We start from the raw sequence: 10,588 nt of genomic DNA, 5'->3' as shown, positions 1-10,588 counted from the left end.
TTGCACCCGAGTGTAACACAAAACTTTTCCCCTCACTATAGCGAGGAAACTACAACGCAATAAATGCGTTTATCACTGCTTCCAGTAGTTCCACAGGTGGTAAATAATCATTATTACTAGATACACCTACTTTTATCAATTTTAAAGCAGTTAATTTTACTTTATTCAAGGTCAAATTACTTTAACCACTAGTGGATAAAATGCGTTTTTACCCGCTGGTATTAAAGGACAAAACACGTGTTTCCGAGCTAGTGAGGGGAAAAATGTTTTATAAATTCTAAATGCTTCATGTAAAGATTTTAAGGTAACTGCTCTCATTAGGGAGCTCTCAGTTTAAGTCAGAAAAAGTACTGCAATTAAATAAAACTGCGGTAATAACAGCAGTTAGCCTAATTGTCCAAATAAAAACGTAGCAATTAAGCGAGACAGTTTTGTGTTTTGTTATCTAATACTGTTATCACAGCGCATATATTATTTAAAGATTGTCCAGGTGGCCGCTTTTTTGCGTCGCGATGGAAAGGAGGGTAAATTTTTGTTATTAATCACATCAATTATAAACCATGCGTAGGAATAACCGCCTGTCAATTTATTAATAACAACCGCATGTTACATTTTACTAGAAACCTATAAATAGTTTTTTTTTTTAAATATAAGTGATCGAAGCGCGCGGCGTAGGTATGTTTAGTGAGTGTAATATAGGAAAACTAATGCCCTTACCCTTATGTAAAAAATATAAGGCTAAAACATACACTTAACTATTCACTTTTTTTTACTTTTTGTAAACCTACGGCTGACATGGCTCCGGCTCTAGAGAATATAAGTATTATTAAAAAAAAATTAGGTACTTACATACAACGAACTGTATTTTTTAGTCAAAAGTCAAAACCTGATTACAATTTCTTAATGGTGTCCCAGTTCTATAGATGAAATGGGAAATGTTTCCATTGAATAGTGACGGCTACCGAGAGGTCGACTCACGTAAACCACTTTGAATAGTTTGAATGTAACCTCGAGATTCGTACGTAAGTTAAGTAAATACATAGTACATTATATGAGTCATACTCAAACTTTAATGATATTCATAACGTGCATCATAATATACTTAGTATGTAATAATTTTATTGTTTTTTTAATGTAATAGCGTAACAGAACAGACAAAAAAAATTGTTGATACGCAAGCGCGATAGAGATAGTCATATATATGTTTCGTGAGCGATTGTGCCATTTTAAGACTTGGTATTTTTAAGCTTGGTAGTAAAACTCGATCAAAGAATAATGTATTGCCCGTGTTTCAATAATTAAATTATAATATTTATTTATACCTTTTTTATTTAGGTATTTTTCTAAGAATTAATTTCATGCTGACGGACTATCATCTGCCGTGTAAGGGTTGATTCTTTAGGAACTGGATATATTCATATCCCACCGACTGCGCCACTTATTAAGCGATGACAATAAGCATAACTAAATTGGACTCTGTTTATACCTTTTATGTATGGAACCCGAAAATATATATAAAAAAGTGTGTACAAGTTTCTAACGGGTCGGTAACGCGCATGTGACACCCCTTGAGTTGAAGGCGTCCATAGGTTACAGTGACCGCTTTCCATCAGGCATACCGTATGCTTGTTTGCCACCGACATGGTAATACAAAAAAAATGTACTTATTGCACTTTGGCTTAGGCGCTTTGCGATTGAAATTAACGTATTAATAATATTAAATCTTTATTTTAGGTAAAATTGTATCCATAAAATAGTTAGTAGACGTATAGCTATGTTAGTTACGTATTGCTAATGCAATAAATTATATTACAAATTAATTAATTATTTATTTACGATTAAATTAAACGCTACGCGATTATATTACAAATTAATTAATTATTTATTTACGATTAAATTAATTAATAGGTTACGGTGACCGCTTTCCATCAGGCGGACCGTATGCTTGTTTGCCACCGACGTAGTATAAAAAAAAAAAAAAAAAAAAAATCATCCAAATTTTCAGTAATAACAATCCACCTTGTCAGCTGGTATGCTGTTGTTTATTTGTCGGAACTCAAGCAAAATATACCCCTTAAAGCATTCTCACTGGTGACAAGTCCCTCGTGTAGGGCAGTGTACGTCCTAGCACTCTGCAAGCGACGCGAACAGCATCCCCCTTTGGCCGCGGCCAATAAGGGCACAAGCCAACACGGTGCGCACAATGCCTTATAAATGGCGGCGATGACGAACGGCCAGGACTGCGCCCCCGCGTGCGCTAATGGTAATGACTCACACTTTGCGTTTTGCTAATTTTCTATACATTGCGGAATTATGGTGGCTATAGAAAGAAATGAGTGAATTGGAGCTGATTTGATTTGATATGTAAATACGTCGCTTCTTTATGTTATTTGGACATGGAGCTCTATAACAATCCATACTAATCCATACTAATATTATAAATGGGAAAGTGTGTGTGTCTGTTTGTTTGTCCGTTTTTCATGGCAAAACGGCGCGACGAATTGACGTGATTTTTAAGTGGAGATAGTTGAAGGTATGGAGAGTGACATAGACTACTTTTTGTCTCTTTCTAACGCGAGCGAAGCCGCGGGCAAAAGCTAGTAATATATAAAGCCAATACACGGGAAGTGTGTCACATGGAGACTAGTTTGGTCCTTTTACTCATTGTAACATGATTGTAACAAGTGTTTTTGAGTTCTTATATTCTACTGCACGGGAAGATTGATAGACAAGGCCGTCCCTATCGCACTATTTTAAGTGCGATAGGGAGATATTTTATCGTTATATTCTACTGACGTACCTATAAGCTCTTCATATACACTGATCATCACTTAAACAGGTCAAATGTGAAGGCCAGGCAGTATTCGACCAAAACCACACTTACTATTTAGGTATTTCAGAATAATTTACATATAATAGGTAGTTTATTGTAAACAAATAAACTCAACAAAACTGCAATCAAATATTTAGTATGACTTGTAAAGTTGGCCTATAATTTTAGCAGAACAGAACTTTGAAACAGAGCATCTTATTAACCTTTGTTAAGATTTATATAAGTTTTAGATAAGAGGTAGGAACACTAACTTAAAAAGCCTCACTGAATATTAGTTCGCCGGACGGTAAAGGCCTGTAATTTTAAAGTAGAAGACACAAGTCTTTACCATCCAGTAAAGACCGAAGGTAGTGTCGATTTAAAACACTCCCTTCAGTTGTGTTTTAATTTATCGCCACTCGTTCCGCACTCTATCTTTTCCGCACTTATATTACTATATACTATTTCACATTACTATGTACTATTCGTGCATTTTTCAAGTACTGCAATGAAATTGGACACAATGTCCCAGAAGCCCCAACTTTAGTGATGATATTCTCGGCGAGTCGGTGCAGCGCCTCTCCTTAACGAGAAGATACGGAGGCGCGTAATTAGTACAAGTTAGAATTTATCGCGCGTTCCCGATGCTGAGCGAGCTCGAGACAATAGTTCTTAAGATTCCTATCAAGAAAAAAGTCCAATATATTTAGTCGGTGCATTACAGAATTAACAGATTAACCCTGGCCGTGTCTAACCATTAGGCACTGGTCCCACCGCGAGCTAGTAAGCTATGAGCTATCGGCTATAAAAACGAACAAAAGATAAGCACTCCCGCGCAAATAAAGGAGACAGGCGATATTGATAGTTCACCGCTGGGCGAGTAACTATAAAAATCGCCGTGTCTCTTTTATTTACACGGGAGATTATCTTTTGTTCGTTTTTAGCCGATAGCTCATATTTTACTATCTCGCGGTGGCACCAGTGCCTTATATGCATATTGGAGAAAGCACTTGGGTAGCTCTAAAATAGCATATTAACTAATATTAACTAGCTTCCAATTTTAAACCATTCAATAAATTTCAGTATAATCTAGTTAAATTATAAAGATAATCATTAAAGGAATATGGACCATTCTGGTCAATATAAGTCAAATTATAGATTAAATATAAGAATATCATACCCTCCCATACATTAGAATGCGACCGCCTAAGAACGTGCATACACTACACACCACACATACTACAAAAATGTCTTGTAGCTTTCGATTATATTTTTAGATGGTGTTAAGTGTCACTTTTGACATATATTTATGGCTCGAAAGTGACACTTAACGCCAATCTACAAATACTTAATCGATGGCAACAAGGCATTTTTGTGGCGCCATCTATGTGTGGTGTAGTGTATGCGCGTTCTTAGGCAGTCGCATTTTAATGTATGGGATGGTATGATCTTTTTATATTTTAATCTATGGTCAAATGGAACTAACCGTGAAGCTGTGTGTTGACAAGTTGGGTGTATTTCAGTAGGTATATCCAGAGCTTTTGCTACACCCGTACTCGGTAAGCTATCTGACGGACACCAACACAGATCACCTACAGTTAGACGGACTATAAGGGCCCGCACACACGGATGCAACAGTTGCACGGCGACATTTTTTGTCTCTGTCGTCACTCCTTGGACGCACGACAGAGACAAAAAATGTCGCCGTGCAACTGTTCCATCCGTGTGCGCGGAGCATAAAATGTGTCGCGGCAACAGTTGAGTGACAAAGGGATAGGACTAGAAGATAAAACTAGATCAATTTTATTGACAAAACTGGATAACGATTTTTGTTTTTATAAAATAAATTTAAATTACACATTTTTAGGGTTCCGTACCAAAAAGGTACACAAGGAACCCTTATGGTGCGACTCTGTCTGTCTGTCACATTTCTAAATATCTCGAGAACTACTTATGCTATCAACTTGAAATTTGGAATAGTGATGAACATTGTTAACCTCTACAAACTTAAAGGATTATTTTATTTATTTATTAATATTAACTATACAAAATGGCCAACATGAAAGGGGGGCAAATTGTAAATGTCAAGTAACTAGGTCAAGTGGGGTATCGTTAGAAAGAGCTCAAATTGTACAATACATCTCAAAACTATTTTTTATATTTTTTTTGTTGTGGAAAAAAAAATAATTATGAAAGAAAATGTAAAAAAAAATACCGCCCCCCCTCCCCCTTATCTCCGAAGTTTACCAACATAAATTTATGAAATATTCACCAAACATGGCTATTATAATGAATATTACAGGAAAAATAAAATCGTACACGTATCTTGAAAACTTTTTTTTTTATTTATAAAAAACCTTTCAGATTTACATTTTCAATTTCAACACCCTTGAGGGTGTTTATTGTACATGTATTTTTTAATAAAATAACAATAAAATTACCTGCTTTCAAATATAGGCAAAATGGTTAAAATCGGTTCACGCAATAATCAATTATTCCATAAAAATCATCTTCCATACTAGCTCGCTCACATTCGTTTACTCAATTTTCCGATAGATATCGCTGTTTTGAACGCTTATTTCCTACATCGCGTTTTTCCTGATATAATGAGGTCGGTTCAGGGGCGTCCTTGCTACATGTCGTAAGTCGTAAACTATTGAAGTCGAATAGTCTTGATTTTATTCGGACGTTGTCTAACAATAAAATTGTATATTAAAATATTACTTGTTATGTGGGAAATTGTGTCTTGAGGGATTTATTCAAATCTGTAGAGTTCTATGAATAATATTTTGATGATTCAACTATTGAAAGTTTGCACGGAACCCTCGGTGAGCGAGTCCGACTCGCACTTGACCGGTTTTTATTTTTACTTTTATCTCCTCCTCGGAAATATTAACTGACAAGTTTAAACAGTTGATGTAAGATTTTTGTATTGCAAAAACTTTGCATTCCTTTTTGATTTAAATTAATAAATGTACCTATTTCTGTTCTTTGCAACAACGGAAAGTTCTGTAAGAATTGTAATTATCTGTACAATTGTAATTGGTATCAAACCGTTTTTGTGCCTAAATAAATAATAATCAGACATCGTAACATTTGCAGCAAATCTGGTGCAGCACTGTCGCTTTAAAGGAATATAGGTACATAATATCCGAACCCAGCCGGAATATTTAACTAGAATTAGGTAATAAAAGTAAAATGAGCTATAATTGATCATCTACCAAGAAAACAATGTATGAATTCCTATATTTCTACCATGCTGCACCGAAATTACTAGAAAAGTTGCGATGTCTGGTAATTGATATTACTTAATATAATAAATGGGAAAGTGTGCTTGTCTATTCGTTTGTCCGTCTTTCAGGGCAAAACGGAGCGGATCGGCGAACTGACCTGATTTTTACCCTAAGTGGAGATAGTTGAAGAGATGGAGAGTAACATAGGCTACTTTTTAACCCCCACTCCCTTTTAGGAGGGTGGGAGTTTGTAAGGAGCATTCCGCAATTTTCGAATTTAACGCGAGTGAAGCCGTGGGAAAAAGCTAGTAATAAACATCACGGAGCGGAGTCTACAGGAGGCAGTCCGCAGCCCCAGACCGCGGCGCTCCGCGCCGAACGAGGAACGAGCCAATTTGTTCTGCGCCAGCGCCCTTAATGACTTTTTTGGCTAAACTCGAATATCCTTAAAGTTCTTTTGGGTGTTGTGTATAAATCACTCTTATTTTTATCTTCAACACGTATTTTACATTACTAAATCTGTGATACGCCCAAATTTAACGGTTTCCCTAAACGGGAGACATTTTCGATTATTTTACCTAAAAAATAAAATATTGTTAATCATTAGCCACTAACTAAAGTAAATTAATTTTGAAGGAAATGTACGTAGTCAAATGCGCAAAGGCTTACGAAATATTTTTGTAGCTAGCTATCTCTATCGCTCTTCCGCATTGATGGTGCCACAGTGCCAGGCGGCGCGGCCTTCCGAACGGCGTCTAGTAACGTGAACTATTGTCGTTTTGGCTAGGCCGGCTGGAAGTAACCGGATGGACCCTTCTAGCCAAGCGTGCAATTATTGACGCTCCGTTATCAGTTAACGTCCTCCATATTAGGGCGACAGAGCAAATTGCGAATTGTCCGAAACCGACAACGATTTTACGTTCGGCTAAATAATGAAATGAAAGGACCAAAATAATTTACTGAGCCAAATATCTCCTAATACGATGTAAAGAACTCGTGAACCTCATAATTTTTCCTTTTTAAAATAAAATGGCTTAATAGAGTAGGCTCCAAGAGGATGTTCGTTTGCAAAAATAGCGCACCTCTTTCTGACTTCTGATATATATTGTATAGGTCCCAGACATCGTATAAACAGATGTTGCCAAGCAGTTATGTGGTCCCCGTCCCCCCACCCCGCCAATTAAAAATTGCATACAAACAAAAAAAAATTCATCAAATCATGCCGTGTAGGGTATCAAAAGAAAGGGCTTATTGAGTAGTTTACGAATATATAGCATACTATAACATTTCTTACACTTTCTCAAAGAATTTTTTAGAAAAATTACGAATTATATTTCATTTTGGAGTTCACTTTAAACCACTTAGATTAAGAACTAATGAGTATATTTTTATAATTATTATTTTAAGTATCTAACAAGAGTCCAATGTCTACGAACTAATAGTTCGTACAGTGGAAAAATTGCATTTGGGAGCAGGGGGAGCAGTCAAAGATGGCGAGTTTCGATAATTGAAATATCTTATCCTTTCGGTCTCTGAGTGGAGTTCCGTTTGCGGACCTCAATCTGGCATATATTTATTACATAGACAGATATTGTCAGTCATTTTTACTGTATTTTATTTTTATTTATGACACATACAGACACCCATAAGTAGTAATTTTCTAATGAAATTCCATAACGAAAAGCAAAAAAGTCTATGTAATTTTCAATAATATTTGTGAAGGAGGGGAGGGTGAGGAGGGGGGGGGTGTAGAATTAATTGACAATATCTGTCTATGTAATAAATATATGCCAGATTGAGGTCCGCAAACGGAACTCCACTCAGAGACCGAAATGATAAGATATTTCAATTATCGAAACTCGCCATCTTTGACTGCTCCCCCTGCTCCCAAATGCAATTTTTTCACTGTACGAACTATTAGTTCGTAGACATTGGACTCTTGTTAGATACTTAAAATAATAATTATAAAAATCTACTCATTAGTTCTTAATCTACTGTGGTTTAAAGTGAACTCCAAAATGAAGCATTTTCGTAAATTTTCTAAAAAATTCTTAGAGAAAGTGTAAGAAATGTTATAGTATGCTATATATTCGTAATCTACTCAATAAGCCCTTTCTTTTGATACCCTAAACGGCATGATTTGATAAAAAAATTTTTTTTCTTTGTATGCAATTTTTTATTGGCGGGGTGGGGGGACGGGGACCACAAAACTACTTGGCAACATCTGTTTATATGATGTCTGTGGGACCTATACAATATATATCAGAAGTCAGAATGAGGTGCGCTATTTTTGCAAACGAACATCCTCTTGGAGCCTCGTCTATAAAATAAAATGTGTACCTATCTCATTGGCCACCCACCTTGTATTAATTACTGGACGATCTCATTATTTCCGGAAAAATGCTACGCAAATTCCGATAGTACAGGTTGTGGCCATGGCCGCTGCGAGCAATCGAATGCCGAGGTTAGTACTTGAGTAGAGTGCACCTTGGAAGGGACATTGCCATTTCATTACTGGATAATGACTGGATACAAAATTAGGCGTTAATTAACAAGTTTATTTTAAGCCCTTTAAGTTAAGTGGTGTCATAACTACATGTTCGCAACGAGTGGCGACAAATTAAAACCCGACCGAAGGGAGTGTTTTAAATCGACAAGATTAACGTTTTTGAAGTTTCGATCTAAGAAATGTAGGTACTATTTTGCGAACTAATACGGAAAAAACACCATAATATTGTACTGGAATATAATTATTAAATATTAATATATTTTGCTGTGTCATTACTACAATTGTACGTAATTTGCGTTGTAGCGCCCTATTTATCAGTAAATTACAATAATCACATTTGACAAGGTAAGTATCGTCCAAGATGGTATAATTATGTAGTAGATACTTAATGAGTAGGTACAATATAGCAATGTCATACCTCTATTTAAATCTTTTGAGATTAATAAAATTCTTTAACCACAAATCAATTGTTTCGTGGAGTTATAATTTTTTTCTACTCCCGAACTGTTATTCGTCATTTACAGGGTCGTGCATAGATCGTTAAAGCCCTACATAAAAGTTCCCCAAAGCCAGCGTCCGCCGGCTTTCCGCGCATGCGCGCAGTATCGAAAAAACTGAAAACGCATTGTTTGGCTCGTAACCATGGCAACGCATTGTTATAACAATACTGCGCGCGTGCGCGGGAAGGCTTTGGGCAGCTGAGCTGACAGTGCAAACATTTGCGTCAAAATACAGGAAACAGTGTGAATTTCACAAAAGTTATTCAAGAAAACTAATTAAAAACTAAGTGCATGGTCGTAGAAAATAGTATTACTTATATGCAACAGTGTTTAACTGAGTCAAAAAATACTCGTGGCGTCTTAATAACAGTTTTCGTCTTCGCCTTAAATTGTTACCCACGCCACTCGTCTTTTTAACCCCCGACGCCAAAACGACGGGGTGTTATAAGTTTGACGTGTCTGTCTGTCTGTCTGGCTGTCTGTCTGTCTGTCTATTTGTCTGTCTGTGTGTGTTTCTGTTTGTGGCATCGTAGCTCCCGAACGGATGAACCGATTTGGATTTAGTTTTTTTGTCTGAAAGCTGTGTTAGCCGGGAGTGTTCTTAATCACGTTTCATGAAAATCGGTCTACTATGCCGCAGTCAGGGGTTTTTCAAAATTTTAATTTTGTGGTTAGGTTATTTGACCTCCTTTATACGCCTGTTGCATAAAATACTATTAAAACATGTTAAGGACTGTCAAAAATAAAGTAGATATCAAAAGAGTGGCAACAGTTTAGTGTCGTCCCTTTCTCACTGACGAGTTTAAATTGGCCGCTAATAACTAGTTCCCAAAGTTTAAAATTACTTAGATAAAGTTTATTTTGAAGAGTTCGATAAACGAACTAGACCTCGAGCACTTCAACAGAAAGGGGAGCGATCTTCCTCACGAGATGTGCCAAATTCGCACTGCGAATTTTAGTCCCCACAAATCAAGGCTCGTCGTACTCAAAACTCTCAAAAGATATCAGACGGTCTTGTTTGTGTGTGTCTGTGCGGTATTTTCGATATTTCGGTTTTACGCGCTTATACGCGCTTTCGAAAACAAGCTTGGTTCAGATATAAAACGCTATATCTAACGTTTATAACGATATAAAGCGTTTACAAGTACCGATACCGCATGTTTTTTTTTTTTTTTTTTTTTTATACCACGTCGGTGGCAAACAGGTATACGGCCCGCCTGATGGAAAGCGGTCACCGTAACCTATGGACGCCTGCAACTCAAGGGGTGTTACATGCGCGTTGCCGACCCATTAGAAACTTGTACACTCCTTTTTTGAAGAACCCCATACTGTAGTTCACCGGGAATACCTCGACAGGGAGTTTATAGCGCTAAAACTAAGCAAAGTCACTGGTACGAGGCAACGACGCATACGCAATATACTTAACAGATACATTGAAAATAGGCATAACTCCGAAATTACTTATTCCCAATAAGCGCACACAAATACTCAAAATCATAAAGATTACTTTGCAGAAATACTCTTACCAAGATTC

This window comes from Leguminivora glycinivorella, chromosome 1 (assembly GCF_023078275.1).
Source record: "Leguminivora glycinivorella isolate SPB_JAAS2020 chromosome 1, LegGlyc_1.1, whole genome shotgun sequence".
NCBI classification, from domain to species: Eukaryota; Metazoa; Arthropoda; class Insecta; order Lepidoptera; family Tortricidae; genus Leguminivora; species Leguminivora glycinivorella.
The sequence above is the reverse complement of the archived record's forward strand: the minus strand, read 5'-3'. Positions refer to the sequence as shown.